Source organism: Serinus canaria, chromosome 3 (genome assembly GCF_022539315.1).
Source record: "Serinus canaria isolate serCan28SL12 chromosome 3, serCan2020, whole genome shotgun sequence".
Taxonomy (NCBI): domain Eukaryota; kingdom Metazoa; phylum Chordata; class Aves; order Passeriformes; family Fringillidae; genus Serinus; species Serinus canaria.
The window spans coordinates 89,205,936-89,224,855 of record NC_066316.1 but is presented as its reverse complement, the minus strand read 5'-3'; positions in this window follow the sequence as shown (position 1 = coordinate 89,224,855).

Below are 18,920 nucleotides of genomic sequence, written 5' to 3'. Positions count from 1 at the left end.
GGCCACATGATGCCATGACCTGAAACTGCTGCACTGTGCCAGAACACTTTTATTGCTCATAAAACAAAAATAAATAAAAATTTGTTTTCTACATATAAAGTCTTATACTTCAGATGTTGCACTGGGCTACAGATTTTCCTTTTTATTTTTTTTTTAAACACTTTCTTTTGCCTTTTTACCTGCTGGTATTTTCTTCAAGCCCTTTTGCTACCTCTATATTTTTAATGGGAATATTAAATGCAAACTTAGAAGTGATGACTATTTAGGTAAGAACTAAGCTTTTTAAAGATAATTCAGATACTATTGAGCTGTCCAATGACATTAAAAGTTCACAGGAAGTAAAAAAAAAGGCAAGATATCAGGTAAGTGTCCTTCCCATGGAGATAACCAAAGCCATGACCAGTTATCTTCTATACAATATGAAGAGAGATTAAAGACTCATTTTAATCTTAGGATGTCTGCAGAATGACTGTAACAAATATGTAGAATGACTTACAATGTCACATACACTGTTGGTCCTTTACAGCAGGCTGCTATACATTCAGCTATTTCCCCACCTATTATTATTAAGGGATTATTTTTCTCCAGGAGCAGAACTATGCGCGTCTTTTTGTTGAACTTTGTAAGGCTTCTCTTAGTTCAGTCCTCAAGCTTCTCAAGTCTCCTCTGGATTAAAGCCCTCCAGTTTAGCCCTTCACCCTTTATTCATCCTCACCTGGTAACCAACTCAAAATCATGTTGATTAAGCAGGGTTTGCAGGCTGTCTGTTCCTTATTATCTTCTTGTCTCTCAATAAACTGGAAATAGATTGCAAGAAAATGTGCTCTGAGGTCTTTCCAGGGACTGAGGTGAGGCTGATCAGCTTACTGTTCTCAATGGGATTCTTACTACTCATGAAGATAAGCATAGCTTTAAACTTTTTCCACCTGGCAGAGGATTTCTCCAGCTGTCATCTCCTTTCTGCAGATGATAGTCAACCTCCTCATAACAATGTGCCACTTCAGCACCCTTGAATTAATCTCTTACAGCTCCATGTATCTCACTACTATCACCTTCCCTAACCTGTTGATTCCCCACTTCAAGTTGTTCTTGATCTTTCTTGATCTCAGCAAATTTGCAGAGACACCAAGCCGAGTGGTGCAGCTGACACAGCAGGGGGACCTGGATAATCTTGAGAAGAGAAAATCATGAGGTTCAACAGGGCCACACCCAGGCTGGGGTAACCCCTGGTATCAGTAAAGGCAGGGGGATGAAGGGATTGAGAGCAGCCCTGCTGAGATGGACTTAAGGTGCTGATGGGTGACATGAGCTGGCAATGTACATTCACAGCCCCAAAGACCAGCTGCATCCTAGACTGCATCTAAAGCAGTGTGGCCAGCAGGGCAAGGAAGGGGATTCTGGCCCTCTGCTCTGCTCACTGTACTCTACCCTCTGAGTAGAGTACAGTGACTCACCAGAGTCCCCTCCAGAGTCACCAGACTCACCAGAGTCCCCTCTGAGTGGGGACTCACCAGAGTCCCCACTCCACGTGGGGACTCTGGTGAGTCCCCACATGGAGTGCTGCATCCAGATCTGGGGTCCCCTGCACATGTACTTACTGAAGCAGTTACAGAGGAGACCATGTAAATGATCAGCCTTATCTTCTTGTATGAAGATGGGTTGAGAGATTTGGGGATGTTCAGCCTGAAGAAGAGGATCTCTAGGAAGACCTTATTGTGGCCTTCCAGCAATGAAAGGGTACCCATAAGAAAGATGGGAATAGACATTTTTGGAGAGTCTGTTGCAACAGGACAAGGGGAAGTGGTTTTATACTTAGAAAAGGGTAAATTTAGACTAGATATAAGAAAGAATTTTTTTACAATGAGGGTGGTGAAACACTGGAACAGGTTTCCCAGGAATTTGGTAGATATCCTAGCCCTGCAAAGATTTGAGGCAGGTTTAATGGGGCTCTTAGTAACCTGGTGTAGTTGAAGATGTTCCTGGTCATTGCAGAGGGCCTGGACTAAACAACCTTAAAATGTCTCTTCCAACCCAAACTATTCTATAATTCTATGATTCTGTGTTCTCAGACTGTACATGAGAATGACTGAAAGCCAATTTTTACTGTGAAGACTGAGACCCAAAAAAAGCATCGAGTACCATCCAAAGAAGGTACCACATTTTACCAGAATGTCCTCTTATTACTAGCACACTGGTGGATTCTTTTCTTCTTATCCTTTACCAAGGTTTACCTTCTTGCTTTTGTCCCCAAATGTCTATGCTTTTATGACTCTCCTTTGATACCTCTCCTTTTTTTCTCAACTTCTTCTATGCCTTTGGGGATATGTCTAGTCTATACTCTGGGTAATTCAGAGGGAAAGATGAGTATATATTAGGTCATCTCAATTAAGGGTTTTGGCCCCTGTATGACAAAACTAGATGCCAATATCTCAAAGAACATCCAAATTATGCTTTTTTTTTTTTTGTGCCTTGAATGGCTGTAGCTGACAATCAAAGTGCTCCTTTCCATGAAGACTGAGTTAGTGCAGACACAAGAGAAAGCAATCAGTGCAGATAACCTTCCTCTTCTCCAAAGAAAGCTGTCAAGAGACATCCAGGGTGAGGTTCAGTAATCTGAGAGGAATTAATTCCTGATACATTTTTGACATGATAAAAGTAATAGATAAAATAATATTAGATTCCCAGTATCCCACTGAATGTAGCAGGATGTTTGTGATATCAAACAAAATTGCCTCCACCAAATATTCTAATTTTTGTCTATGGCTATAACCAGTGCTTTTATTTACCTGTGTGATCTCTGATCTACTGGTCAAACATTAGCAACTCCAGCAGTGATGTTTCTTTTCTTTATGGATGAAGGCCAATACACCATTTAAAAAGAATATCCTGTTGTCATATATTGTCTTCATGTTTACTTTCAGATTTTCATGGCTGTCTTACTAGATTTGTTAGCTGCTGTGTTCAGCAGGAGCTAACAGAAAATCAGTTTCTCTGTGTTTTTGAGCAAATGCCATCAGATGAGAACAGAAAAGGAAAGGCAAAAAGTACATAATGTTCTGTTGTTAAATCTCTCTAAATTAGCTGGGTGAAGAAAGAACAACCATTTCTGCACTGATTAATTTCTAGTCAATAGAAATGGAATTGACATCAGTGCTTCCACACAAGGCCAACATAATTTTAAGTGTTATGACTATGTTTTAATGGTATTCATAAAAGAAAAAATGGCATTTCAGTTGACCAGAGAACTCAACAAACCTTCAGAGAAAATTTTTGGTGTTTTTTGGTTGGGTTTTGTGTCATTTTTATTTTTATTTTACCATTCTCTGTGAACTCAACCTGATTTGTAGAGCCTCAGGTTATATTTACCTTCCCAGCTGAGTCCTTTGATTCAGCATTCAAGTATATAAAATAAGTTCAAAATAAGGCAATCAAACATGTTTTCAATCTTCCTTGTTGAAACAATACTTCCCTACTTGCCAAGGACAGCAGAAGTGGTCAGGTCTCTGACATGCTTGCAGTGGCCCAGTCCCCTGCAGGCATTTTCCAGAAAAAATGTTGGAGGTTTTGAGTTATGTCTCTAGGCAACCTGTTCCAGGACACCATCCTTGCAGTAATAAACTTTTTTCCATGTTTAAATGGAATTTCCTGTATTTCTGTTTGTGCTCATTGTTTGTTCTCCTTTTACTGAATACCAAAGAAAAAAGCCTGACTCCCTGTTCTTTATATCCTCCCATGAGGTTTATTTATCACATCATATTGATGAGATTCCTCTTGTTCAGCCTTTTCTTCTCTAAACAATCCCATCTCTTTGAGCTTCCCTTTGTGTATTAGATATTCCTGTCTCCTGAGCTGGACCTGCTCTGTTATGACCACATCTTTCTTGTACTGGATCACCCAGGACTGGACACAGTACTTTAAATTTGACCTCAGCAGAGCTGGACCACTGTGTCCCCTTGTCCAGGTAATGACAGTGTTGACCGATAGTGGCTCTCACACTGACCTCTCCAGTACACCACAGGTGAGCTGGATGTCATATTGCTGATCAACCCACTTTGAGCCAAACAGTCCATTTTGGTTAGGTAATCGAACATTTAACAGTTTGTTGAGAAGGATATTATGAAAGTGTGGGATATCTTCTTAGCAACAAGATGAACAACAACCACTGGTCTTTCCCCAGCCACTCAGCTGGACATTTCATTGCAGAAGACTATCAGGAGTGTCTGGAGGGATTTCTCCTTTTTAAATCCATGCTGACTAGATTTAACCAGCTTCTCGCAATACATATGTTTGAAAATGTCTGCTCTGTCATATTCCCAAGGAGCTGAGGTGAAGCTGCCTGGCCTGTAGTTCTCCAGATCTTTCTTCTTGTCCTTTTTGAAGATTGGAATTTTATTTGGTCCCTTCTAGCTCTCCATAGTTTCTCTTGATTGACCTTTCAAAGGCAATTGAGGGTGATCTTACAACAACATCGGCCAACTTCCAAGTAATCATTGTTGTATCACATGAGACCCCTTAGACTCATGGATGTCCAGTTTGTTTAAATATTCCCTAACCAGGTCCTCCTCCTCCAAGGAAAATCCTCCTTGCTCCAGACTTTCCCATTGATCTTCAGGGCCTGAAGAATCAAAGGCCAGTCTTACAGATAGAGACTGATACAGTCAGAAGCCCTTCTCAGATTCAGCTCCCCGGTTTCGTATGCCTACAGGCTGATTTTCTAGAGTGCTGAAAATTAGCAGTTCCAGAAATTTCTGCTGCCTATTCATTTTTTCACTCTGCACATAGGCATCTAAAATTCAGTAATCATTGTCAAAAGTGTTAATATCCCTGCCTGCTGTTCTCAGTTGAACAATGTCTCATATGACTCCTAGACTGTGGTGCTTTGCACCCCATCCTGAAGTGCTAAGGAGCTGTGCTGAAGAACCCTACCATCAACCACACACCCCTGGTTTACTTTTCATGTGACAGCCCTTGCATACCAAAAAGGTGTATTCTGCACCTGTGCACCTGTAATTTGTAACAAATAAATAATTTTATTAAGAATTTAATTAAGAAACAAGTAACAGAAAAGATGACAAGATTAATATCTTTATTTCAAGATCAACAGTTGAAGGCCTGGTCCCACAGAGTTCTTTTCCCAACTCTGAAAAGAATGCAAGTTGGAGGTGACTGCTGTATTCTCTACATCTCCTCTCCCCTGGATTTTAATTGAGGGTTACATGATTGTACAGAAAGTCTAGTGTTCCTGAATGAGAAGCTGATGAGGATGAGCATAGGACTTTCTCTTCCATTCTTTAAATACTGCAGCATGAGGTGGCTCAGGACACTGAGAAAGGTAGCTATCATGACACCTGTTAAGGGTTTTTTCCTGGTGTATTGCATCTGGGTGACTGGAAAATGTTTCTCTGCTATTGAAGTAGGAGTGAATGAGAAAGAGGAAAAAGTATGTTTCTATGTGATCATTTAATCTATGTAATGATTCCTTGCAGGAACATATTAATGAAACCAGAAACAATGAAACAGTGAATGAATCTCATAAAATGTAGGAACTTACCTTTTCCTATTCTGGTTTGGTGATAATTTCTTACTATAACTATTCAGTATACACTACATTGAGTGAATATTTATTTTTGATTAAACAAGCGTTTTTGAATTTGTGTCCAACGTGAACTTAATTGAAAGCTGACATTTCCATTTTCCATAAAACCTTTCTGTAATTAGATCTATTGAAGAAATAATTACTTTTCCTTTTTCTTACGTATGTGGAACCGTATAATTATTCCTAAACATAAAAATTATGTGAACTAATGTTTCTTGGAAATGTTAAATGGGCCTTTTCCAAAAGTCATTTTGGATACACATAAGTTAGAGAGTACCTTAACAATGATTTTTTTTCTCAAATAACTTCCAAAAAGAGGGTAATTATTTCTCATTGACTAACAGAAGATTTAAAGATCAAAAATTTGTATTATTGACTACTCACTATTGATTATTGTAAAATTGACTGGGGTTATTGCTAAGAGTTGTTAATGGCAGCTCCCACCTCCTGCTGGTCTGTCACAAGACTTTCTCCTGCCTGACCTCTGGAGCCCAACCTGGTGCCCCAGAGACCTGGAGTTTCTGCCCAGGCTGTGAGACATGGCAGCCCCTTTTCCTTTTCAGGTTCATCCCCTAGGGAAGCAGAACCCTTGTCCCAGAAATGCAGGACACTTAGAGGACATGGATGTGGCTGGCTGCCCAAAGATGCTGCACATGCACAGGACTCACATCACACCAGAGAAGCACAGAGAGCACCATGCCCTCCTCCCTGGGGCTGGCAGACACAGCAGGTCTCCTGGGTGGGCACACACACAGCAGTGTCCAGGCTCAATAGCACACACACAGCCACAGATTCCCTGAGTACACCATGACCCTTCTGTCCATTTGACACCCCTGCCTGGACTCCAGACCCTCTTACCCACCCCTTGGGTCCTCGATTTGCCAGCTGGTCTAGCTCAGGGCTTGCTGCAAAATGACATACAGACTCACATTCTCATTGCACAGGCACCCCAAAGCCCCCCATCCCCATGGACTCTACCTGTGATGTTCTGGGCCCAGCATAGGGCACCCAGCTGCTGCTGAGTCCAGCTTAGAGTTTGGTGCTGAATGACAGATGCACACCCCGTGCACACCCATCTTGAGAGTGATACAGACACTTGCTCCCCTCACCCCCAAACTGGTGCCAGGCATGTGAGCTGTGAGCCGTGCTCCTGCTTCAGCTGCCACTGCTGAACCAGTGTCTTACCCACACCAGAACCCCAGTAGGTAACACTCAGACCTTGCCCTCACCCATGTGGAACTGCAGGTGAGATCATGCAGAGCTACAGTGTGTAATAAAATGATAGGATGAATTGTGATGATCAGCTGCAGGGCTCTATCACACAAGCGTGTTAATGGCTCCATTTTGCATGCAACCAGCCTCTTTTATGCCCCTTTCTAACAGTTTCCTCTTTCATTTCTCCTTGCTCCCCCTTTTCCTGCATATTCCCTGATTAGTATGCATAGCTCCATTGACTCCCTTCCATCTTCATTCACCCTCAGGTTTGCAAAGTCCAGGTTTGCTTGCAGCTTCTTGATAGCCCACAAACTACTGGGACCAGACAGGTTTATTTCTTGTCTTTGTCTCCATTATGCTTGTCTGTCAGGTTTGTGCCTCTACATCTTCTTGTTTATGTCTTCCATCTATTCTTATTATCCCTTTCTGCATTGAAAAGGTCCTTGACTATGCATCTTTAAGGGAGAACATGTGCTCTCTCCTCCCATAGATACTTGAAGTTTATTCCATGGGTTGTCTGGATCACATGTCTGTTCCTTACAGGCTTCAAGAGGGAAGAATTCAGAATATTGAGTGAGAGTTTAATTCTGCCACAAGGTATCATAATAATTATAATATCTAAACATGCATTTAATCTACTACTGCCTGGTGGTTTTAGCATTTATAGACATGAAAGGAAGTCCCTGACTTGAAGAGCTTATGGCATTTAGGTAGAAGGTAATTGGAAGAAAGGATCACTTCACTGAAGTGGAGTTAATTATTCTAGAAGTATTCTATCCTCAGTGAATGAAGAAATGCCTTTTAAAGCTATTCAGACCTACTCTTATCTTCCCTTTTAGAGAAGAGAAATCCTTTCTCTTTCTGGAGAAGGAGCCTTGTAATATTAACCTTTCAAGAGATGTTGTCAAAACGACCAGACCAGTGTCAGTCACCTTTGGAAAAAAAATAGCTGGATATGAAGGGTTAAACAATGCACTACAGAGAAGGTGAGAAAGAGGAAAATTGTGGGAAGAGAAGTCAAATAGAAGTAATAGAGACTAAGCCCACTATTTGAGGTACCAAAAAATGCAAAGAGTACCAGGGACCCAATCTGTGTTCAGAAAAGGTCTGCTTAGACTGATTGTAAAGCATGCATCCTCACATAACCCTAGCTAGAGCCTTCTTCATCAGGTACTTCCATATCTGTCATTGTCCATGGCCTGGTTTCTCTCCTGGGGGAAGCAGGATTAGGAAAATGAAGCATACTTGTGTATGCTTCACTCTAATCAGCAGAGACACAACATGGGGGTAATCTCAGTCTTCCCATTCACACATACCTTGACTCAGTCTCAGAAGGAATCTCCCTCTTCACTAGGTGGGAAAATTAATGTGACTAATCTCCTCAAGAAGTTTCCTAAAATAGAGTCTGGCAGCAGGAAAGCTGCCCTTCAAAATTTAAATAAAAATTTATTTTCTATTTGACATTTTTTGAAGCAGATGTTCTGGTGTGGTTGTGAGTTCATATTCAACATACTGTTGATTCTGCAGTATTTGCTCTCAGTCAGTCCTGGAGTCTTGAAATAATTCACACTTCTGATGATATTTCAGGGATTAAATCACAGGTTTAAGGAGAACTGATGGATGAGCTACAGAAATTATATTTGACTGCATATGCTGCTGATAAAGAATGTTTTTGAAAAAATCAATTGTACCTCCCTGCTATATTTGTCAATAAAAGTTCTGATATCAAGGAAAGAATATTGTTTGTTACAAATTAATGTTTTGGATTTTTTTATACTAGTCATTCATTCTCACAAAGGATGACTGTTATACAAATTACAAACCCTTTTCAGAATCAGCCTTTAAGTTTCTGTGTCTAAGAAACCAGTCAAAATTAAAGTCCAAGTGTTGCTTAACTGTTGCCAAACCTGACAGTACCTCAATATACTGGGACCCTCTGCCACTTTGGCTGTGTGTCTAGTTTGATCAAGGTGTTATTTTTTTAATTTTAGACACTCAGTGCCACCTTTCCGCGAGGACCCATCTGAAAAATGGTGAATGAGAGCTTGTATCTACAGAGGGGATTCATATGGCATACAATGAATATTCCTTAATAAGAGTTCACACGGTCCAGCTTCTCAGGAAATAATAAATAATAATAAATTTCCTGTTGTTTTCTCTTCAGTTGGGACTGAGGAACTGCTTTTACTCACCAAGGAATTAGGAGCTTTTGCCTTCTTCAGAATGGAAGTTTATAATTCTGAGCTTCTTTTTTGCCAGGATGTTTTCTTAAAGAAGGATTTTTTCATCCACAGTTAAGTATCCACAGATTTTTTTCATCCACTGCGGTAAAATAACTCATATCTTTTGTTTCAGAGAGCAAAAGAGCAGATGAGAAGATCAGAGGAGCACAATGATGTAGCCTACTGCTTCCTGTCATCTAAGATATGGAAGCCATGCCCTTTATCACCACCACCATCCATGCAGCTCTTCAACAACTCTTCAAAGAAGCTAGACTGTGGTTCCTTAGCAGGGACTAAGCCATCCTATTCCTAGGAAAAGCCCTCTGAGACATTTATAGTCTGAATATCAGATCCTCAGCACCAACTGCTTTCCTTGTTGAGGAAAACAGAATTCACTGGTTGCAATGTAGATAGATCAAAAATAACTTTGGCTCAACTGTCAAAATTGTAAGAAGGGTGGGTTTTAAAACCCTTTCATTTCAGTGAGTTTCTTCTTTGCCAGCTTTAAGTGTAGTTTTTTTATAAGCTATCCAATGTAAGTGTAGTTTTTTATAAGCTATCCAGAGACACAGAGATGGGGCTTTGAACTTCAGGTATATTCTGATGGGCTTAGAATTCAAATTGTGACTCCTTAAAATGTCTCCATTTTTTAAATAAATATAGATTACTTGGACTAATAGATAAATAGATATCCTAGTTGATTTCAGTAGCACAGGAGGACTCTTAAATACTGTTCAAAATAATTTGTAAATATACTGCATACTCTCAAAAAATCTGTAAATTATTTTCTGTAAGTTTATATGCTAATAGGTAAGACAAAAAAATGAGTTGAACTGAGATATTAAGAACCTCACATAACATAAATCTGTTGATGATCAATTTTTAATTGCTACATTTTGAAGAAAAGTTCATACAAACAACAAAAGATTGGGTTTTTGATTGAATGTCTGAATGAGGTCAGTGTATTTTTATCAGAGCCTCTGCAATGATTCATCCATCTGTTGTCTCATTGCTGTCTTGTTCAGAGGCTTCTCCCCTGTATTTATTTTGATATCAAACTAAAAGCAAAAACCAGCCCATTTCTTTGATTTTCCCAATCATGTTACGTTAATGAAGGATGAATTCAAAAGGTCTAACTCCTAAATATCTGTAATTCAGCATGGAATTCTATATACACTGACTAAATACACAAAGCAAAACCACAAGATTTTCTATTTCAATTTCCATTCACTGATAATTTGAGAAGTCAGTTTGAGAAGTTACCTTTTAAGCAATTGGATTATATTCTCTTTTTGTTGCATAAATCTGATCTGTAAAACTCACAAATTAAATGACTGATTTCCTCCCCTATCTGCTGGTAGATTGGATTTCTGTACCTTCATAACCTTTGGACACCACTTCCCAGAGCATTCTCCTGGAGAAACCAGCTGGTCGTGGCTTGGACTGGGACACGGTTGCTGGGTAAAAACTGGGTGGATGGCCAGGCACAGAGAGTGGTGATAAATGCTGTAGCCAATCCTAAGTGGTGGCTCCCCAAGGCTCACAGTGGGATCCAGTCCTGTTTAACATCTTTATGGATGATCTGGATGAAGTGATCAAGTGCACCCTCAGTCAGTTTGCAGATGACACCAAGTCATCTGTGAGTGTTGACCTGCTGGGAGTAGAAAGGCTCTGCAGAGGCATCTGAACATGCTGGATCAGCAACAGCATGGCCTGGAGGACCAGGGCAGTGTTTGTGCTTGGCACTGGTGAAGGTACTCCTCAAGGGCTGAGTCCAGTTCAGGCCCCCCACTTAAAGGAAGGTCATTGAGGTGCTGGAGAGTGTCCAGAGAAGGACAATGGAGCTGGTGAAGTGTCTGCAGCACAAGTCATAGGAGGAGGGACTGAGGGAACTTGAACTGGGGTTAGTCTGGAGAAAACAAAGCTGAAGGGAGACTTTATTGCTCTCTACAACTACCTGAAAGGAGGCTGTAGAGAGGTGAGAGTCAGCCTCATCTTACAAGTGACAAGCAACAGGACAAGCGAAATTACTTCAAACTTTACCAGAGAAGGTTTAGATTGGATATTAGGAAAACATCTTCAAGAAAAGTGTCATCAGGTATTGGAACAGCCTGCCCAGGGAAGCGGTTGATTACCATTCCTGGAAGTGTTTAAAAGACATGTTGATGTGTCACTCAGGGACATAGTTTAGTGGTGCACTTGGCAGTGCTGGGTTAATGGTAGTACTCAACCATCTTCAAGATCTTCTCCAACTTGACTGATTTTATTCAAGAAGAAATAGCAAATTTCATGAAATAAGATTCTTCCCCTAAAGAATTCTCTTTCAAGGAAGTGAAGTCTTTCATTCTTTCCACATATTCCTTCTACATTTTAATTACAAATGTCTACCACCAGGAAATGTCCCCCCTGCTATATTTATGCCTATCTATATATATCTTTATGTATCTATATCTATATCATGTCACTATAGGACACGAAAGAATACTGCTGCTCTCAAGGTGAAGAAAAGGGAAGTTTGTTTTCTGACTCCAAAATTTATAGTTTTCCAAAGGTGATAGTGGATTGGAGGGTGAAAGTGCCACCTCTCCAATGACACTGGACAAACCAACAGTCCATCAAATTTCTCCTCCTCCATAAAAGAATGCAAAACCATAAGTTATTTACAGAAAGTGTGTGAGAAAGTTTACTACAAGAATGTCAACATGAGAAGGCTTAGAAAATCTTAAAAAATCAGGGCGACTATTTCATCTATATAATCTATATCATCTAGATCTAGATCTATCTGTAGGTATGTGTATAAATATGTATAAAATAATTATTTTTATGGTGTTCCACCTACACATACTACACAATCATTTATTAAATCATCAGCAATCTAAAATTCAATGCCATTTTATCACTAAAGACACAAAGTCCCATCTCAAGTAGGCTGTAATGTTCTTGACACATATAAATCTTTGTAATTATGCTGGATGCAGAATTTTGTAAAATGAATAGCTAAAGGTCAGTTGTAACCAAGTTTCCCAGGTTTGATACCTGTAATGAAATGCACTTCCCCTTCTCAAACAGGAGACAGATTTGGGCTGGAAGAAGACTTGCAGAGTATAACAGTGGATATTCCTGAGTTCTGCAACCTCCTCTTAAACCACTAATAACTATCAGATAATTTTTGCTGATGTGGCAAACTCTACCTACAAATAGAAACATTTCAACATGTCTGATTTATAGATCATTTGGTCATAGAAAAATACAAATCCTTTCTTGTTTTCTTCAGATCTGTAATTTTTTATACTGTTTTTTCCATTTTCCTTATAAATACAGCAAAGCAATGTGTCCAGTACAATATATTTGAAAAGCACTGTGTATTTTTCATTGATTTTCATATAAGATCAGGGTTGTGTTTAGAGTTTTATAGTTGCTAAGTTTGTTTATGTGTTAGCTGTTTTTTAAAATGCAAAATCATGTTGTCATGCATATCCACGTGAATTAAACTGAGGTCTGAGTCTCAGCCTTTGAATTCATCAATTTTCTTCATAATTTGAACAATCTGAATAATCCAATATTTAAAATGACAAATGTGTTCTTTGATTATTCAGCATTAAAATCTGATTAAATTCATACTGGCAGCCTACCATGTTGGCATAACTGCAGCAATGTTGACTATTCTGCAGCAATGTTGACTATTCTGCAGCAATGAAGACATAAGACATCTCCATTCCCCTGGGGGCAAGAAGGGCAATTCACAGAGGCACAAAATTTCTGGGGCTGGAAGAGACCTTTGGAGTTCCTCTAGTTCCGGCCTCTGCTCAAAGCAGGGTCAGGTAGAGCAGGTTACCTGGAACCACATCCAAGAACATGCCTTCCTAGGATATTTTTAATGGGAGTGTAGGCAGCCCTGTTAGTGCTCAGGAACTCATAATCATGAAAAATGATTATATGCAGGTACTTTTATTGAAGAGCTCTGGGTGTCAGGGGTACAAACCCAAATCTCTCTCCGACATAAGTTCGGGATGAACATGTTTTTATATTCTACTGTTATATAACTTTCATGTTAATTATTAAACTTGGATTGTTCAATTTTATACATAGATTTCAGCCAAGCATAGCCTCCTTAGATTAGGAACATACAGTTTCTCATGATCCTTCTTATGATTATACAATAATTATTTTTAATTACTAAACAATCATCACCTCTAACAATTATATCATTTATTATACTACTTACGCAGGTGAAACACAAAGCTTAACATTTCAGAGTCTACTTTAACATTTTTTCAGGGCCTCACTATCAGTCCCATTAAAATTCCCCAGACTCATAGAGACAACATGGTTTAAATGCTCATGACTGCAACAAAACAGAGACACTTTAAATTTCTTCTAAATGTAAAATTCTCATAAGATTTGAAAATACACTTCTACTTCTCAGTTAATTTGAAGAAAAAGTTGACAAAAAGCTTTCCCAGTCCTTCCACAGCAATGGAAGAATACTGAGTATATTAGCTGATCAATAGTGAGATCAGTGTTTTGAACAATAAAACAGCTATCGTGTGCATTTTAAAACTTCTGTGTGCCAGTGATGCACTTGAGTAGGGAGTGAGAGATGTTAAGAGATTCTGAAAGCTAAAAAGAAACCAAAAGCCTTCCTGAATACAGCATCCACAAACACCTTCTCTGCATTCTAGAATACTAGCCAGTGTTGCCAGTGTTCAGGGTCTCATGTCCTTATGACAGATAAACAATTCCTATCATTTAGTCTTCCCCTCATCACAAGGATGCATGTTTGCTCCTGCAGAGATACATTTTCTTTGGTGTATTTTCACTATAGCCTCTCAAACTGTGTGCTTATGTACCAAAGAGGCAGTATGACTGGCATGTCAAGGAGTAATGTGGGTCATCATTATTCTATACAAGCCTCAAAACAGTACCTTGAAAATGTAAATATGAATGTTTCTTTGTTGAAAAGCAGATCAAAAGCTGTTTTTCAAAAAGAAAATAAGCTTGTCACAAGATGAAGGGAAAGAGGAAGGTAGATGGAAGAAAGTAATGTCCTTTCTCTGCACTTTCATCACTTGTGTTAAACTGGGCTTTTTAACTTGCCTTTGTGTGAAAGAAATGCACATCTTATAAATCACAGCCAAAGATTAGTGAAAATACCACATTGCAGTAATTTTCTTCTCATATTTTTGAACATATCACTTCATGAGAGGGAATTGAGTTTTATTCAGTCAAATTAAACTAAGCCTCCCAGAATGGTGTTTACAGTGACCTTATCCCTCTCCACAACTACCTGAAAGTGGTTGTATCCAGGTGAGGGTTCAGAACAAGAGGACACAATCTGCAACTGCCCCAGGGGAAGCTTAGGTTAGACAACAGGAAAAAACTTTTCACTGAAGGAGTGATTGAGCACTGGAATCCTCTGCCCAGGGAGGTGGTAGAGTCACTGTCCCTGGAAGTGTTTAAAAAAAGAGTGGATGTGGCACTTGCTGGTTGAGTTGATGAGGAGGTGTTAGGTCATAAGGTGGACTTGATGATCTCAAAGGTCTTTTCCAACCTGTTTCATTCTGTGATCCTGTGATCCCAAGTGTGATGTGGATTTACAAAGCAGTTATGAAGTGGCAGCGTCAGCAAATGGCACGTGTGTATCCCTCCACTGAGTAAGTTTTGTTATCAGATGAGATGCTTTATTTTTCAGGTTTTAGTCACATAGTTCTAAGTAATAAAATTTTGTGTACAGAGAAGAATATGAAATAGGACTGTAAGAGATCTTCAGAGATTGCCTGGTCCAATACTATCCATTACCCCCTCATCCATCCTGCTTAGATAAGGTTGTTAATCTTTTTAAATAAGCATTCTGAGATGGAGATTTCATACCCTATTAAAATATCTTTTCCAGTGCTTGTCTAGCTTTACTATAAGAAAATTTCCTCTATCTGAATCTTCTGGGTTATAACTCAAGGTCATTTTTCCTTGTTCTATCCTGAGTATAGAAAGAGAAGAAAAATATAGATGTTTTTCTTTTTTTTGTCATAGATTTTTGTGCACTTGAATGCTGTTACAAAATTTGTTACAGCAAACTTTGTAACTAATCTACTTTTTTAGCAAAGATAACTTATTCAATCTTCTTTAAGGGGGCACATATTCTAGCCCTTTTAATTGCTTGTGGTTCTTCTTTGGCTCTTCCCAAGCTGGTTCACAGTTTCTTAAACATCTCCAGCTGGCATCTTGACAGTAATTAATGGAACAGGTCAATTAGTTCTCATGTTGCTTGTGTTTGTAATATTAGGCTAAAATTTTTCCTTTTCTCACTTTAGGGTTAGTGCATTTATTTATTTTTTGTTCCTAAATTCCAGGCCCTCTTTTCAAGACCTGAGGCCTAGTCAGTGTACTTTTACTATTCCTTTTCTGCCATTTAACTTCACTGAATTTTATTCTATTTATTTTGTGTCACATCTTTCTTTTGTTGAAGTTATTTTAAATTTTGATCCTCATTGCCAAAACATCTCAATTTATTCCAGCTTGACATGATATTCAACACTGACTTTCACAGGTTTGCAGGGATGCACCGTTTGTTCCCAAATTGTATGAGCAACAATTACAGTCTAAAATTGCAAAATCTAAAATTGAAAAATCTCCATCTCCCTGGAAATGTTTTGGAAGTTTGCCAGCTGACTGAAAACGGTTAGAATAAACACAGCTTATAGATGCATCACATGAATCAGCCTAATGTAGTGGCCTAATTCAGAAACCCTTTCTGTTCCAAGAACTTATGGCAAGCCTATAAACTCAATATGTTCCAAACTTGGTAGGGCTAGCTAAAGTATGGCTGCAATACTAAGAGTAAATACAGAATCAAAAAGGTATATATATGGTTTTGTGGATTTTTCAGCTGTGTTTAAATGGAAGACTTCACTTGTGACCATGAACTTTGCTTTGCCTGTGACCCAGATAGAGATCACAAAAACCTTGTTTTCTCAAGGCAATCTGTATCTATATATGACAAAATTTCAAAGAGCATAATAAAGCTGTATAATTTTAAACATCCAGCTCTGTTGACTGCTGAGATTAGTGGCAGTGTGGGTTTGACCAGCTGTAAAGCAGATTGTAGGAGAGGTGGTTTCCTGTGCTGCTGGAATCTGTAAGTGGGGCTGGAGGGTAAGAGCGTAGGCTGGTAAAGAGAGAAACTTGCTTCCAGTTTCTGTATGTCCCAAGGAAGTTCACGTTGACATATCTGAACACAAATCCACTTCCAGGGAGTTCCTGAATAATCTGCTTCCATCCCCTACAGAAATCAGATTAGCAAGCAGCCAAGAGCATTGGTAGTAGAATAGGTACAGAAAGAAGGAAGCTGACTGTAACCAACCAGTTAACTGAGGGTATGGAGGAGCCTGTAATTTTCTAGAGATTCTTCAATATAAAATGCAGAAATTATCCTAACAGCAAAAAACAGAACGAGAGGTTTCTCTTTTGCTTTGTCCATCTGAAGAATCTTGCTTTCTCAGATCAACAGGGATGACTTGACTTTCTCCTAGTCTGTCAAGCTTTTTAGCCCTCTGATCATGTCTCTATCCTAAGAGTTAAATACTGATGGAAACCTCTTAAAACAGAGGAAGGCCAACAGTTCAAGTTTACCATTAAATAATTAATATTTAATAAGGCTGGCTCTACTCTTGCCTCCTTTTCAAACAATGTTTTTTTTTTTCCTTTTATTTAAGGTGCCTGAAATCAGGGGAGGACTTGCTATGTTTCTGTTTTATTTAAAAATGAACCTCAGACCTCCAGGGAGGTAATTGACCCCAAGGAAAGACAAGTTTCAGAAGCACATACATGCTGGGTTTGGCTGGTGTAGAGTTAGCTTTCTTCATGTCTGCCACGGGCTGTGTGTTGGATTTGTGCTGAAAGCAGTGCTGATAACACAGGGGTGTTTTTGTTACTGCTGAGCAGCCCTTCCACAGTGTCAAGGCCTCCTCTGCCCCTCACACCACCCCAGCAGCAAGGAGGCTGGGGGAGCAGAGTCATTGGGAGGGGGTGGATGTTCTTAGAAAGTCATCAGAGCTTCAGTGATGATTTGATTATAGACACTAAACCTGCATTGTGTCACCAAAGGCTGATTCAATTCAAGGGGAAACAAAAAACCAGAAAGCTAAAGCTTTTTTTCCCAAGAAGGAACCTGTAGTTTGAGTCTATGTTAAGAACCTTTAAGAACTTATAAAGTGTTTTAAGCTGCATCCTTCCTTTTCCTACCTTCAGTTATAGGCTTCTATCTCTTACATCTTCACCTCTTCAGAGAAATTGGAGATACCATTTCTTGTGCCTCTAAGCTGGTAATTTATTTTGCTTTAAACTGGATCTGTAAAATGACACATAAAAAAAAAAATCTTTTTCTTGCTGTTAGAAGACTCACTGAAGTCAGCTGGGGTCATTGATTAGAGGCTTAGCTGTAACCTGGCATAGGGAATTTCTTTTAGGCTGAATATAAAACTTTGTGATGCTTGCAGCTCATGTCAAGAGGAAAGCACATTGAGGCTCCATGTCTCCACAAAAGAAAATCCATTTTGTACAGAATATTGGGAATAAACAACAACCCGAAAGAACTAAGGAGAAAATAGAATGTAGTGAAGACAGCTGAGCAACATCTGGCAAACTGCAGTGAACCAGAAAATTTTCATTCAAAACTCATAAAAAACAAAGGAGTAGAATTCAAAAATCAAAAAAAAAAAAAAAAAGGAGTAGAATTGATCCTATACCAAAAATGGGGTGCTTCAACAAGCATCAAAATATGATGCTTCAACAAAGGAATATTTTATTTATTTTCTGCAATGTTGGTCTTCTTTTAAGTATTGGTCTGTAACTGGGAATAAGGCTACAGAAATAGAAATACTGAATTTGAGGAAAAAAACACAAGAGTACTGCATTCTGTAATCTCTCAGCCTTGAAAAAAGAAACTAGTGAAACTAATACCCTCTAGGTAATAGTTTTTTACATCATTAATTCTGGGATTTATGATGCAGAAACAAATTATAAGGCACATTCATCCATTGTCAAGTTTTTAGATCAAGGTTTAAACGAGAGACAAGTTTCAGCAGATATAGTTAAACAAGTCCCTGGGCCTCAAAACTGAACACAAACTCTTGAATTTCCTCAAGATCCTGACCTGAATTCTATGTCACAAACTCATCTTTAATTGAAATTGATCCCAACAAGGGTTTAAGGAGGAAAGGGCATGGAAGGCCAATGTAGCTAATTAAGGAGTACGAAGAAATAAATCAATCGCACAAAATGCTCATAAACCAAAAACTGCTCAGTAGAAAAAGGAGAAAGTGTGACCACAGAGAAGATTTAAGCAATCTTCAGAACAGGCAAGTAAAAAATAATCTCTTAAAAGGGATAGGCTAAACAATATTTCAAAGCTTTAAAACATGTTGGCTATGATTGCTGTCCTCTGGGACAATGGTTTAGAGCCTGCACCTGTTTGAAGTTAGAAAACACTTTCTAAATATTGTGAGGGTTTTTTTGTGCCTGTTGGTTTGTTTTTCAGTATTTTAGATTTCAGGCTTCTGGAATTATTAAGCCATTTTCTGAACACTTTTCAACTAGTCACACAGGAGGTTAAAGTTGAGAGGAATAGCCAGCTCTCTACTCCACCATATTTCTGAGCAGGCACTGGTACCTAATTTTGATCCTTGAAGAAAACTGACTGACTGGGAATGTGCCAAGTGAAGGTGGAGAGCTCTGAACTGCAAGATTTCTAGGCTGTTTTTTTGGACATGAACTTCTACAGTCTATGTTAAAATTATACAGCAAGGATATATAATGTAATTTGTAGTGTTAAACATAGAGTTTGGTTTTAAAATAGCAAGCATCAAATGCTTACTGTGAGCCGCTCAGGG